At 36.8% G+C, this 16,396-nt stretch overlaps 1 protein-coding gene across 1 annotated transcript in view; it reads left to right on the top strand.

The window, feature by feature from the left end:
• CNBD1 (cyclic nucleotide binding domain containing 1) overlaps positions 1-16,396 on the top strand; it is a 511,334-nt gene that overhangs the window by 222,299 nt on the left and 272,639 nt on the right. The gene's annotated exons all lie outside the window — the stretch shown is intronic.

Here is a 16,396-nt window from a genome sequence, read left to right as displayed (position 1 = left end):
CCCCTTTGTTTCAAAGACATTTTTCAAATGTTTTACCTTTGACACTGCCACCTACCCACACTTATGAATATTAAATAATGTTAGAGGTTAATGCACTACTAATGATAGGTTGTTGTAACTCAGTTGGCCCCTCTTGGCAAGAAATGCTTAATAAAATGCTCTTTTTATAGCAAAACTAAGTACTCCTGGTTATATCCTGTGTGATTGAGGAAAATAGGATTTTATTTTGGTATATCTGTGTGGCATATCTGTCTTTCAGGATAATATAAAAAGAGTATGTATGACTTTTATAAATCATTTATGAGTTTACCACTTTTCATAGTTATTACTCTTTTAGTAGTGCTTGTTTTTAAAATATCATGCCAAGTAATTTAACTTTTAATATTGTAATGAAATTATTTTATATGTTAATTATAGTAATAGTAGCTATATTTTGATAAAGATTAGGAAGAATCTAAATTTTGACATTGGTTTTACTAGTTTTCTATTACTAAAAGATTTCATTAATCCTACTTCTCTTTATAATAAAGGTAAAAGTGTATTTTAAAAAGAATGGCCTATAAACTAAGTCTTTTTGAAAATATATCAAAATACATAATGTAATATAACAGCAGAAATTGAGCACTATTATTGCTCTTGGAATTTTGGTGTGTAAAAGTACAACTGAAAGAGAATCTCTGTCTTTAAAAAACTGACAATCTGTTAGAAGAAATATGGCATGAACATATAAATAACTATACACAGACAAATGTGATATGGACTGTATGAGTAATACCCAGTAACTTCAGAATACAAAGGAGAAGAGATGACTTTGACTAAGAAGATTTACGGGAAGCTTCATAAAGAATAAACTAGTTGGGCTAGGCTTTACAAATGCTTAGTTGATAAAAAAGAGAAACAAAAGATGTAAAGGCAAGAAGGATCACAGCATTTCAGGGAAAGGCAGAAAATATCGTTTGGTGGGAGAGATGGATCTATGAAGTGAAGTCAATGGAATTAGAGATTTAAAAAAGGATAATTTGTCTAGGAATAGTGGACCACAGACATGATTCTGTAGCTAATGGTGGTTATTAAAAGTATGAGCTTGAGAGCTCATAGTCATATAATCTAAATATATTTAAAGAATAATTTTTTTGTAACTAGATATAGGATGGACTTGAATATTTGTGTTAGTATAGAAGGGCATAGAAAAAATCTAATGATGTTATCACATATTCCAAGCAAGAGATAATAAATTCAGCTCCGGCACTAGAAAATGGAAAAGAGGTTAAATATAATTAGCATTATAGAAATTGACTTGGCAAGACATAGTGACTAATAGTTTGTCTGGATTTGTTGGGGATTAAGAGACATATTTGAGAAAAGGTGTCCGTTACTTTAAGGAAGGTTGGAAGAAGGAGGACTAAAAAAGACAATGAGTTAGTGATTTGAAGACCCTTCTTTCAATAAAGAAATGTTATCTCAGTTGTATAGAGTCATGGGGTAAGACTATATTATAAAGAATTGAGTAACTGAAAGGTGAGAAAATGGCTTTGGAATTATACTTTCTTTTCTCAGAGAATTTAGTTTTTTATTTCCTTCTATTTAAGTTTTTATGCTATTGGATTATTAGTGTTGAAATGCTACTTGTTCATACAAAATGTCTTTCATTAGTAACATGTAGGTATTTGATAATACAGCTAATAAATTCCTGAAAAATTATATATTCAGATACCCAGCCTTAGCTTACATATGTGAATAGGGAATTCAGGTTGGACGGCATTTCTATTTCTCCTATTTTATTGTATTTCCATGAATGCAAATGTAAAAAGAGTACACCTTTATACCATTTTTTATTTATAATCACATGGTTCTTCTGGCACACCCTTTCAAAGAATGTAATGTTTCTATTTCACTTAATTGCTGTTTAATTAATATGCAGTTCATAAGTGAGGAGGATAAATATAATAATTCACAAAAGATAAGTAAGTCAAACACTGTTCATTCCTTCCGGGCTATGATTCGAGAATATGCAGGACAATACACATTTTATAAAGATTCAAATGAGATTATTTCCTTTGGCAATTCTCTAATATATCGTCTCTTAGAATGCTAACTTATTTTGAGTGACTGTCTTGTGTGGCAAAAATAACCTTCTAAGTTAAGAGTATATAATGATTGATGACGTAATAGTACAGTGTTCACCAATATCCTATGAAGATGAGGAAGTGATTGGAAAGATATTAATCCATCTGGATATAGTCATTTTCAATATCCTACTGAATTAACAACTAATGGATTTTTAATGGAACACATTTATATTTGGATGTAGTGGATGTAAATGTCTATAGCAGCATTCTTAACTTTCTGATCTTCAAAATTAATTTTAATAGAAGACTTGGTTTTTTCAAAAGCTATCTTCATTTGTCTGTAAAATCTATAGTGAATGAACTCGTGTAATAAATTTACTGATTGAATTTGATTCATTTATTTAATTTTTCTCTTCAGAAGTTTTCTTGTAAATCAGAAAATTTAAACAATTAGATTGAGTTTGTTACATATTTTTAAAAATAGTTCAATGGAAACATCATAATATCACAATTAATTTGTTATTTAAATGATAGCTTATGACACATTAAACTTTTACTAGTACTGGGATTCTTTTTAGAAAGTTAGGCTGTGTGCGGTGGCTCACACCTGTAATCCCAGTGCTTTGGGAGGCCAAGACAGGTGGATCACCTGAGGTCAAGAGTTCGAGACAAGCCTGGCCAACATGTGAAACCCTGTCTCTATGAAAAATATAAACATTAGCCGGGCGTGGTGCTGGGCACCTGTAATCCCAGCTACTCGGGAGGCTAAGGCAGGAGAATCGCTTGAACCCAGGAGGTAGAGGTTGCAGTGAGGCGAGGTAGTGCCACTGCACTCCAGCCTGGGTGACAGAGTGAGACTCCGTCTCAAAAAAAAAAAAAAGTTAATTTAGCCTCATAGAGTCTTGTGGAACCTATCTGACTTGTAGTTACTTGGCAGATATATTTTCTTTAAGCCAATATGCCCAGTCCTGTATTTAGACACACACCTTATGGCCTAATTCTTACATAGGTTACAACAAATTCCTTTCCTTAGGACAATTCTATAAAGTCTTCTACCACTTTCATCTCCCTTTTAATATGACATAACTGCATACATCATGTAGCATAGCTGTGGAGGAATATACTCAGTATGGTGAGAATCAGTCATCTGGTTACTTGTATCTGTAACATCAACTCCAGAATATATGCTAAACTCTTCTTGTGAATCCTTGTCATCTAATAGCCCTGTGCTCATTTTGTCTCAGGGAACTGGGATTTTTAAGTTATCTTGACTCTTGAGTCTATTTCTATAATCCATGTTCAATAGCTCAGCAAACAAATTCTCAGAATTCCATGGATCTTAAATGTCAACCAAGACAAAAAATTAAGGGAGTTCCGTTTTCTTCAGGGACTGGGTGACTAAATGTAAATGATCAGGAAATACAGTCTTGAGAGTTGTTTTACTGTTTACTAGCAGAGTAGTTATGACTCCAGATCCTGTATCCTTCATGTGTAAAGAAGGTAGATTTTACGTAAAATTATTTTTTGCATTAAAGGTGGCATTTTATGTAAAAGCACACACACACACATTCAGTAAGTATGAAATATATAGGACATATGTGTGTCTATAAGTATACCTATAAATATGTGTAGGAAAAAGTCCTCCAAAAATGATAATATTGTAGAGGATTTATAGTTCATGAAGTGCTTTTCTGAATACTATATTGTTTTTATGCATTATATTAATTTAATTATTACATATAAGAAATGCAGATGGTTATATTTATTTCATATTAATCTGAAGAAAAAACTATGACAAAGAAAATTTAAATATGAAGGAGCAAAGACATAGCAAGAGAAATAGGATAGAAATTTAGATCTACTGATCTCACCGCTAACTCTAGTCTGCCTTCTTTCTGGGAAGAACAACTTGGCTTTATCTATTCCCAGTAATAGGGAAGTTCTTCCTTGTCCCATGTCTTTAGTTCAGTTTTAGTATTTATTTCTGTGATCAATTTATGGCTGCAGATTCCATTTACAATATGACTTTGAACCCAGGGGATTCCATAATACTGGCTTTGTGTGTGTGTGCATATGTGTATATATATATATGTGTGTATATGTGTATATATATGTGTATATGTGTGTGTATGTGTGTGTGTGTGCATATATATATATATATACACACACACACACATACACACACATATGTATTTCCCCTCTCCTATTTTGCTGTTCATTTTTATCTTCTCTGCTGGCTCCTCTTCCTGTATCTGACTGCTAAATATTGGTACTTTTCAGAGCTAATTGTTTTACTTTTTAAAAAAAATTCTCTTCAGTTTTTGCTAGGCCACCAATGATTTAGATAAGAATCTACATATCATCACCTCACAGATTTGTAACGCCAGCTGGTACCTCTCTTCTGAGCTCCAGATCCATTTATTAATTCTGAAATTTGATGTCTCACAGCCTCCCACATTCAAAATCTCCAAAACTTAGCTCATGAACTCTCCAAAACCCCTTTGAATTCGAAATTGCTCCTCCCACAGTTGCAAAAGCCAGAAACCTGGGCGTTAACCACTATTCTCCTTTCATATCTACCCCTTCCAATTCATCACTAAGTCTTTGGCTTTTTCCTCCTGACTGTCTGTATCAGGGACTAAGGATTTTTAATGTATGAATAAACACAATCTTTTCTTCTCCCTCTGACTTCTAGAATAGATGTATGCTTATTTCTTTTGTGAACTCTTGGCAACTTATTTACTGTATAGAACTTAGGAAAATGGCTAATTCTTGCAGGAAATGCGATAAAGGATCCCTGAGTCTTTCCATTCGTGGGAAACTTTGGTTGTTGAGAGCTAAATTTTCGGCCACCTTTGTGCGGCAATGGACAGATGAGAATGGAAATGCTGATGAACATTACTTGCTAGGAGGAGATGAATAAGTAACATGGCGTTGTGTGGTGGTTAGGGATGGGCCCTGTGACTGTGAGAGAGCTGTGTGTTGAGAGGAAAATCTGGCTGCCAATGTTGAAACTTGAGTTGTAAGGCAGTTTACTGGCAGAATTCGTTCCTACCCAGAGTACCTCAATCTTTCTTCTCACTTGAGGCCTTCAACTGATTGGATGAGGCCTACTCACATTATAGAGTATGGCCTACTTTTCTCAAAGTCTACTGATATAAAAGTTAATAATATCTAAGAAATACCTTCACAGTAACGTCAAGATTGCTGTTTGACCAAATGACGGGTTACTATTGCCTAGTCAAGTTGACATATAAAATCAACCATGACAGAGAGGATCTATTCTATTTTCACCTGATTCAGTTCCAGTAATTCTTTTTTTGTATCATACATCCTAGAGATCTCTCAGGGTTTCTTCCCTCAGCCCCAGATCTTTTCCCATACTTATATATATAAGAAACGCCTTCCATTTCCTATGTCTCAGTTTGAATGTAGCTTTATCAGAGGAGTCTCTACTTTTCTAAGGATTAGGTCAATTCCTCTGTTAGATGCTTCCATAGAACCCTCTGCTAATCATTTGTTTAAAATCTCTGTTCCTTTCTAGGAACAGAGAGCACAATAGGCATGCAGTAACTATTAAAGTAATGGCTGGATCTACCGTAGAACACACTTAACCTGCACTGTTGATTCCATAGCTTTCTGCTTTGCTGAGAGTGACATCTTTGGCAATTTTCTCTATCCTCCTCACCCCTTAATTACAAGTTGAGAAGCTATGGTTGTGGATGGGGCAGGTCCACTGAATGACCATGTTGGATATGAGATAAGCAAACAGACTAAAGGCTTAGGTTGCCCACAACGCTCACTTTATCACTTTTTAGCTTTATCTTCTCTCTTTCCCCTAGCAGCTGGTACAGTTAGAGGGAACAGAGGCTATGCCAGGTAGAAGGGGCCCAAGCTTGGCATAAATATTAGATATCAGCTCTTCCGTGAAGCTCTTCTCAGGCTTTAGAGCACATGGTTTTTAAAATTTTTTTATTTTTGTATTACTTTTTAACTCTTACTTTCCTTGATGTTTTTTTCTTTAATGCTTTTTTTTTTTCCCCTGTCCAGGTTCATGTTGGTATATGAGATAAAAAATATCAAAAAGGAAGAAGGACTGCCGTATTGTCATGTTGGCAGATTTATTCATTTCATATTGACAATGCTAATTTGTTATACTTTTCAAACCCATCTCGCCCTCAGGGATGTTAGATGATATGGTTCCACTGCTATTAAATGCTTGCTCCTGTAAACTTTGTGGACATAGAGGCTGAGGGACCCCAATAATTTAATCCAGAAGTCAAATTATCAGGCGCCTTTGCCCAGTGGTGTTTCTGTTAAATTCACAAAAATAATTTATGGGCCGGGCGCAGTGGCTCACGCCTGTAATCCCAGCACTTTGGGAGGCCGAGGCAGGCGGATCACCTGAGGTCAGGAGTTCAAGACCAGCCTGGCCAACATGGTGAAACCCTGTCTCTACTAAAAATACACAAAATTAGCTGGGCATGGTGGCAGGTGCCTGTAATCCCAGCTATTTGGAAGGCTGAGGCAGGAGAGTCGCTTGAACCCGGGAGGCAGAGGTTGCAATGAGCTGAGATCACGCCATGGCATGCCAGCCTGAGCAACAAGAGCGAAACTCTGTCTCAAAAAAAAATAAAGTAATAATTTATGCATTGTGAGGAGATGCCTATAACCTACTAAACATCATATTCACAATAGCATGGCCTCTTCACCTAAACTGTAAAATCTTCAGATTAAAGCAAGGTTAATTACGTTTTCTACGGTGTCATGTTTCTACAAAGTACAAAATGCAAAGCAAAATAACCCAGAAGCTAGGAATGAAAATTAGTTACTTTTTATTCTCCTTTAGGACTAAGACATTGCTTACTTTTGATTTGAATTCCTGGAAAACCTAGTGCTTTCTTAAGATAATACACTTGACAGCCTTTATTAAACATACTAAATAGATTAGAAGATAAGTCTGTGCATAAGTCTGTGTTTGTTTTGGATAGTTTCCTATGTGAGTATTGTCTTTTTTCTAATATTCCTTCACTCTGACTAGATTAGATGTGTCTCTTCTCTGCTATTATAACAATAAATAGCTGTTATTTTTTACTTATGATTTTGCATCATATTTACTAGAGTATGTGTCTATGTCCTCTTTTAACTGCCTGTTGGCAATTGCCTGTTGCATCTTATTCACTGAGTAACTAGGCCTATGGCAAACAATCAATTATTAGCATCTGAATGACCATATATATATATATATATATATATATATATATATATTATTTTTTTTTTTTTTATTTATATATTATATATATATATATATATGTCTGTTCTTGTCTTTTTTTTTTTTTGAGACGGAGTCTCGCTCTGTTGCCCAGGCTGGAGTGCAGTGGCGCAATCTCGGCTCACTGAAAGCTCCGCCTCCTGGGTTCGCGCCATTCTCCTGCCTCAGCCTCTCCGAGTAGCTGGGACTACAGGTGCCCGCCACCACACCCGGCTAGTTTTTTGTATTTTTAGTAGAGACGGGGTTTCACCGTGTTAGCCAGGATGGTCTCGATCTCCTGACCTCGTGATCTGCCCACCTTGGCCTCCCACAGTGCTGGGATTACAGGCGTGAGCCACCACGCCTGGCCCTGTTCTTGTCTTTAAAATACCCTGTGCTTCCTTCCTTGATTGAATGTAACCTCAGAGGAAGTTAGGTAACAGATGTTAGGTAATTGGGCATTCTCTGCCCCTGGAATAATCCTTACACTCTGAGGCATTCAGGCCTTTCCATGTACAGGGACTATTTTGTAGGAAATGAAACACAGGGGCTGTATTAGCTTGGGCTGCCACAACAAACACCATAGACTGGGCAACTTAAACAATAGAAATTTATTTTTTCACAATTCTGGAGACTGGGAAGTTTAAGTTCAGTGTGCCATCTGATTAGATGAAGGTCCTATTTGTGGCTTATAGCCGGCCTTCTCCCTATGTCATCACATAGTGGAGACATAAAGAAGAGTAGCTCTCTGGTGTCTTTTTTTTTTTTTTTTAATAAGAACACTAATTTTATCAGATTAGCACCACCCCCAACCTTATGACCTAATTTAACCTTAATTACTACCTTACTCCAAATACAGTCACATTGGTTGTTAAAAGTTTCAACCTGAATTTTAGGGTAAACAATTAGATCCATAGTGGGAGAATTGAAGAATTTTTAATATAATTTCAATTTTTAATGCTGGAAAGCATGATTACATATGAAGCAAACTCAGCCAAATGGCCAATGCACACCAGGCCGCTTTCCTTCCACACATTGCCTGCCTTTTAGCTGAGAAGAGGATAAGGAAAGCAAAATGCGTGTTCCATCCAGTTCTAGAAGTTAGATGTTGAGTTTCAGAATACAAACCAGAAAATAGGTTCAGGGTAGGAGAAAAGCTCACAGAACAGAGATGAGAGGCTTTGCTGCTTCTGACTCTGCTCATTTTTCTTCCTTTTTCACCTTTTCCTCTCCACACCTTTAGTCTGCAAAGCTCTACATGGTAATATTAGCAGATTAAAAGGAAATTTGAGAGAAGACAAGTTTAAATGCCAGAAAGCAGTGAAGCACTGGATGAAGTGGATATCAAAGCAAGCAAGAAGCAGCAGCTCAGGGTATACTTGGAAGCAGACACAGCTTCCTTAACTACATAGCTTTCTCTTCGTTTGACATTTTTATTTCCAGCATACTACTTGAGCCTCAAAAGCTTGCTTTTTAGTGAGGAAAAAAATTTAAGAGGTTTATTCAACCTTTTAGGGTGAAGGAAAATGTTGAGTTCTCTGAGCATTTCCTTGTGCAATGAGTCTTGTGTATCTAAACCACTATGGTTTCCTGTTTTAATCTTGGCTTTGATATCACATGGTCCTTTTTAAAATATATATTTATATTGTTTAAAACTAATTTTTGAATTTTCATTTGGTTTCAAGAATGAATCTAAGGATTGGAAAATTTTCTACAATTTCCAAAAGAAGAAACTGAGGTTCATAGTTTATGTAGTGTGCATGAGATCACGTGTCTCCAAGTGGTTAAGGCCGTGATTCATATCCAAGAGTGACTGGCTCCAAAGACCGTGTTGTCTTTTCATATAAAATACTTCGATGTGTACCAAGGAAAACATTTATGTTTCTTCACTTGACAAGCACAAGCCTTGTCTTTATAAACCATTAGAAATAATCATAGCCTTCACAGTGGGACAGAAAGCAGTTTTCTACTTTGATGTATGTCTTGTAGGGAAGAATAACATTTTAACTATGATTTTGACTTTGTTCTTCATTAGTTTACCTCATGTCGAGCATTTTGTCATACTGATTCCCTCTGAAGATTTTTAATGCAATGCATGATGCCACAAATTTGATTAGAGTAACTGGCATTTGATTGTGGCTTGGCTCAAACTTCCCTCCTTAGTGCCCCAGGTGCTAGTTTTTCAGATTCCTGCAGTAATCAGGAACTAAGGAGATTTGCACCCTTGACACCCTAACAGGTAAATTAACTTCATGATCTGTCAGATTCCACTGGAGTCATCATAATTCTGACTGTTGTGACATACAATCCTTGTAATGTTTTTTAAGTGGTTTGAAGATGGATGGCACATAAATATGTATGTCTAAAGATGAGTATAATGTTGTTATGCTTCCCTTTGTGTATTGCTATAGGAAAAAAACACTCATTTTGTCAAAAATTCTCAAGAATGATCGGCAACTTATATTAAAAAATAATGTAATGTGCTATATAATTGTTACTTAAGAATTTCTAAAACAAAGTTACATAACTCATGAATATTTACGTGGAAGGCATATGATGCTGGAAAGACTTGGGGGCATATATTGGCTTTTCAACATACTGGCTCTCTAGGCACAAGTAAGTGTGAGTTTACTCACTTTTAGAAAGTTTAGGTTAAAGTTTTAGCCTTTATTTTTAATAAATATTACTAGACTACTAACTACACAAGGCACTGTGCCAAATATTTTAAATAAAATAGTGAACAAAATAGAGAGGTAGCCCCCCTCTGATATGGCTTACAGTTGTACGTTTTAGTTGAATAAACAAATAAATGTCACACACTGTGACAAGTTCTATGATGTGTAGTATGAGGTGTCCTGGGAGCAAGTGAAATTAATCCCAGCTGGGGTTAAGACTTAAAACATGAGCATAAATTAGCTATGTAGTGAGAGAGAGTGTATTACCAAAGACATGAAGCTCTTTAGAGGTAGGCAGAAGCAAGATTATGTGGAAATTAGAATACATATTAGGAGTTTGGACTGTATCCAAAGATCAAACAGAAGCCACATCGAGTTTGATTTATTCATTTGTTAATACAACAGCTATTCATCAACAAATGTATTAGACACTATTTTTGGTTCTAGGAACATAGTAATAAAAAAACAAAACCCCTGGGCCAGGCGCAGTGGCTCATGCATGTAATCTCAGCACTTTGGGAGGCCGCGGCGGGTGGATCATGAGGTCAGGAGTTTGAGACCAGCCTGGCCAACATGGTGAAATCCTGTCTCTACTAAAAACACAAAAAAATTAGCCAGGCATGGTGGCACACGCCTGTAATCCCAGCTACTCGGGAGGCTGAGGCAGGAGAATAGTTTGAATCTGGGAGGCAGAGGTTGCAGTGAGCTAAGATCATGCCATTGCACTCCAGCCTGGGACAGAGCAAGACTCTGTCTCAAAAACAAACAAACAAACAAACAAAAACAAAAACTCCAAATTTTGACCCTTATGCTTATATGCCGCTGTGAAAAGACAACCTCAGTATAAAAAATACACAATTATGTTTGAAGGAATAATATCGGCACTATTGTAGAAAGTGTTGTTGTTGTTTTAAAAATGGAGAAAGGCTAGGGGTTTGTCAGTTTGGAAAGAAAATTCCAGAATGGCTGCAGCACAGTGAGCAAGTAGGAGAGTGATAGCAAAAGAGCCTGAGATGTCACCAAAGGCCTCTGTGGGACAGATCACTGTAAAGACTTAAACTTTTACTGTAGGTGAAATGGAAAGCCATTGAACATTTTTTGTCAGGTAAATAATATTATCTGATTTATACTTCAAGGGAATCACTTGGCTATTGATTTAGGAACAATAGTAGGGTGGCAATGGTAGATGTTGAAAATCAATTACAGGGCCGTTGTCAAGGCTGAGATGAGTGATGATGACCAGGATGAATTTGACTGGCTTCAAAGGCAAGTAGTGGAAATATTTTTGGATATATTTTTAGGTTAGATCATTTAATTATTTCCTAACATGTTGAATGTGAGTGACAAAATAGAACACTCAAGGAAGACACTCCCAATTTTTATTTATCTGAACAATTGGAAGTTTGAAATTCCCATTAATAAGATAAGAAAGAAAACAGTTTAAACATGTTTGTATGATATAAGGTTAAGAGTTCAGATTTTGACATAATCATATTTGAGATGTCTAACAGACTCTCAAGTGGAGAATTTAAATAGGCAGTTGGGTAAAGTATTTGGAATTCTGAGAAAGTAGCTATAAATTTTGAAATTTTTAAAGCAACTAGATTAGATGGCATTACCAAGGATCATTCTGTGTCTGTTTGCTTGTGGGTAGAGAATAGAAGTGGCAAACCTTATTTGTGGCAAACTCTTAATGTTAAGTCTGGAGGAAGAGGAAGAGTCAGAAAAACAGCCTAAAAAGAAGTGTCCAGTTAGGTAAGAGAATACCAGGAGAGGATATTTTCTTGGAAGGCAAGTGTGAACAGTGATCTTAAGAGGAATGAATGTCAAATTCTTCTGAAAGTCTGGGTAACTTGAAGACTGAAAATTAACCATAGTATCGAGCAATTTGGGGTGGTTGGTGATGTTAACAAAAGAAGTTTCAGTGGCGTTAGGGAGTTGGCTTCTGGTTCTAGAGCCTTGTTGTCATGCTAGCTAATCTGTGGATAACAAGAATAATATCTAGATAAAATATTTTAAATATTTTAAAAGAATATATTTGAAGAAACTGGATAATGACCAGAAACAGGCAAAAACTAAAGGGCAATTAACCCTTGAAAAATGAAACTATTTCAGATGAGGTGTGTGTGTTTGCTTGTGTGTGTATGTGTGTGTATTGTCTCATAGTACTTCTCAATCTGAATGGGGGTAACAGAAAGCCAAGGTTTTGTTTGTTTGTTTGTTTGTTTTTGGAAACAGAGTCACACTCCATTGCCGGGGCTGGAGTGCAGTGGTGCAGTCTTGGCTAACTGCAGCCTCCACCTCCCAAGTTCAAGCAATTCTGTCTCAGCCTTCTGAGTAGCTGGGGTTACAGGCACCTGCTACCATGCCTGGCTAATTTCTGTATTTTCAATAGAGATGGGGTTTCACCGTCTCTTGATGCTGGTCTTGAATTCTTGACCTCAAGTGATCCTCCTGCCTTGGCCTCCCAACGTGCTGGGATTACAGGTGTGAGCCACCATGTCTGGCCAGAAAGCCAAATTTTAAAGTTTTATTTTGTTAGAGGACTAAGTTCAGAGCTGACAGAGTGGCTGGAAAATTTAAATGGGAAGTTTACAGAGGGAACAGTCTCTAAAATCTATATAAAAACTACCAAAATCCTTGTCTTCCTATTGAACCACCCATGTAGGGAAGATTCCAATTGTAGTAAAACCAGCATCCAGAAAGAGAAATAAATGAAACAAAACAAAACAAAACAAAACAAAAAAACTTCAGTTCCTGGCCACTGGGGGAGAAAGATTTTAGTTTGAATCTAACTGCCTACTAGGCAAAATCTCAACACCTTTCAGACAAAAGTTACTAAATCCAGAGAATCTACAATATTTCTAACACAATTTCAGGGATAAAGGAAAATTTATTAGGTGTAAAGTAGCTGGGAAAAGTTACTTAATAAAAATATCAGTCAGCAGAAATTCTAAGATGATCAAGATGTTGTAAGTAGTAGGCAAGGCCTTTTTATCAGGTGTTATTAACATCTTCAAAAACTAAAGGAAAAACATAATTATAGTGAATGAACAGGTGGGAAATCTTACTTGAGAAAGTGGGGGAAAGAACCAAATGGAAATTCTAGAATTAAAAACAAATATTATAGAGAAAAAACAGGCATTTCACAAATATAAAAGAGCCAATATCTGAGGAGGATACAATTATAAATATATATATGTGTCTAATAATTATATACCTAATAACACAACTTGAAAATACATGAAGAAAAACTGACAGAACTAAAAGGGAGAAATAGACAAAACCGTAATTGGAGACTTTACACATTTCTCAGTAAATTATGGAACAACTTGACAAAATGTCAATAATAATGTTGAAGACATAAATGGTTTTATCTACCACATTTATCATATTAACATTTATAGAACATGACAATTGCAGAATTGACAGTCTTTTAAAGTATATATGGAATTTTATAGAGATAGAATGTATGCTGGAATATTAAGAAATCTCAATAAAAATTCATGTTCCTTGTCCATAATGAAATTAAATAAGAAATCAAGGTAATAATAGAAGTATAAGGCAGTGCTTTGAGGGGACAATTTGCTGTTATGATGCAGCTGGAAGGTGAAGTGGGATCAGTAGATTTATTTATTTATTTATTTTTTTGTGACAGAGTCTTGCTCTGTCACCCAGGCTGGAGTGCAGTGGTGCGATCTTGGCTCACTGCAACCTCCACCTCCCGGGTTCAAGTGATTCTCCTGCCTCAGCCTCCTGAGTAGCTGGGATTATAGGCGCCCGCCACCATGTCTGGCTAATTTTTGTATTTTTAGTAGAGATGGGGTTTCACCATGTTAACCAGGATGGTCTCGATCTCCTGACCTCGTGATCCGCCTGCCTTGGCCTCCCAAAGTGCTGGGATTACAGGTGTGAACCACTGCGCCCAGCCCAGAATTTTTTATGTTGATGGACATAATTGATTGGTGAGAGTAAACTTGGTGTAAGAAAGAGGAGACTTGGAGGTCTTTGAGTGGGCATGGGTACAGGAGCAGACAGAGTTTACTTACAGTAACATGAGAAGGAAGGCAGTTTACATGTGTAAAGATACTGGAAGACAGCATGGCGAGAATTTGTACAAACTCACATTTTATGTCTGCCAGATAAGTGATCCAACCAGATCTGTGGTTTTAGAAGTCCATTGTAATTATAGTTTGGAGCAATTATTGTGTGGGCAAGATTGCAGGTAGCCATACCTATTAGGAGATGACTATAAGCCAAGTAAGACATGATGATGGCATGAAATAGTTAATAGTGTGTAAACAACTCTGACATTTGAAAGACATTTGGAATGTGGAGGCAACAGGACTTGTTTTTTTTTGTTTGTTTGTTTGTTTTTGAGACAGAATCTTGCTCTGTTGCCCAGGCTGGAGTGCAGTGGCGCGATTTCAGCTCACTGCAAGCTCTGCCTCCCGGGTTCACACCATTCTCCTGCCTCAGCCTCCAGAGTAGCTGGGACTACAGGCACCTGCCACCATGCCTGGCTAATTTTTTTGTATTTTTAGTAGAGACGGGGTTTCACCGTAGTAGCCAGGATGGTCTCAATCTCCTGACTTCGTGTTTTGCCCATCTCAGCCTTCCAAAGTGCTGAGATTACAGATGTGAGCCACAGTGCTTGGCTACAGGACTTGTTAAATAATAAAAGAGACAATATAGGGAGAGAGGGATTCAGAGGAACTGAAGAAAATTCCCAGGTGTTTGATTCAGGCAATTAGTTTTAAGGTAGTAGCGTTTACTAAGATAGAATGCTTAAGAAACAGCAAAGTTGAAAAGAAGATGATGAGTTTAGTCTTGAAAATGATCGGATAAATAGATTTAAAGTTTCACCAAAGGATCTGGGCTGAAGGTAGCATTTGCCAAACATCACCATACAGATGATAGTTGCCACCAGCTATGTGGTTGTTGAGATCTCCAAGAAAAGGTGTGGTGAGTAGGATGGGAAAGAAATGGAAAAAAGAAGGGAATGGAAAGTCCACAAAAAGCTTTGATTTATTGAATAATTATTCTGGGCCATGCACTCTTTGGTAAGTAGTTTTTACATTTTAATCTATTTAATCCTCACAAAAATGCTATGAGACATGTATGCTTATTCCATTTTACAAGTCACTAAACAGAGAAAGATGATTGTATTAGTCTGTTCTCATGGTGCTAATAAAGACATACCTAGGACTTGGTAATTTATAAGGAAAGAAGTTTAATTGACTCAGAGTTCCGCAGAGCTAGAGAGGCCTCAGAAAACTTACAATTATGGCAGAAGGGGAAGCAAATATGTCGTTCTTCACATGGCAGCAGCAAGGAAAAGTGCAGCATGAAGTTGGGGAAAAGCCCCTTATAAAACCATCAGATCTTGTGAGAACTCACTCACTATCATGAGAATACCATGGAGGCAACCACCCCATGATTCAGTTACCTCCCACTAGGTCCCACCCACGACACATGGGGATTATGGGAACTACAGTTCAAAATGAGTTTTGGGTGGGGACACAACCAAACCATAGCAATGATCTTTAAAAATGTAGACAAAATGGATCTGAAAGTAAAAGGAACATTACAAGAGTATGATGACCCTGAAGTCACAGAGAGTTTGAAGAAGAAGACCAGGTCCTCTCCTGAGAGTAAGAGGAAATTGCTGTGATACAAGAGTCAAGGGAAATGAGATTTTAAATGTGCACTTTAATTGCTATGGGTACTAGAAGATGAGACAGATTGATGAGACATATTATAGGCCCTGTTTATTATAGAGACCATGATGGTAATGGTCAGCCATGATGGTCATGGTCAGCCATGATTGATGTTTTCCTAAGTGTGTAACCAAATGAAAAAGACACAGTGGGAATATGGACTTTGGCAAATAATCGGATAAGGTAATAAACTGTGTTGAAAGGTAAAAACAGAAAAAGCTAATAAGAATATACAAATGTTGTCATTGACTGGAGGTCCTAGCGAGATTAAAAGGTAAGTTTAATGGCAGTTACTGAACAAAAGAGTCAAAATACTTGGAAGTTGGTATCTGAATCAGGGTCTTTGCATTTAATATTTTAAAACTGGAGCACTTCTGAATGATGGCAAATTCCATGAATGGCTATGAGAATAAATGGAGGTAAAAGCAATAGGAAATGAGGATGTCAAAGATATGCATAGATAGTCTACTGAATTACTTGCTTCCAGAGATCAGAAATACCAGATTCTGGCAGGACTTGGTATGGAGAGAAAACTGGGAGGAGGAGACAAATATTCAGTGATTGAGGTGGAGGCAGAATAAGTTAGTTGATGAGACCAATGAGGTGGAATAAAGATCTGTGCCCCATTTCCAAAGAAAAGAGGCTTTTACGGGAGAGTAAAGGACTGATGGTCTAGAAAAG

Source organism: Nomascus leucogenys, chromosome 16 (assembly GCF_006542625.1).
Source record: "Nomascus leucogenys isolate Asia chromosome 16, Asia_NLE_v1, whole genome shotgun sequence".
Taxonomy (NCBI): domain Eukaryota; kingdom Metazoa; phylum Chordata; class Mammalia; order Primates; family Hylobatidae; genus Nomascus; species Nomascus leucogenys.
This window is presented reverse-complemented; position numbering and strand designations above follow the sequence as displayed.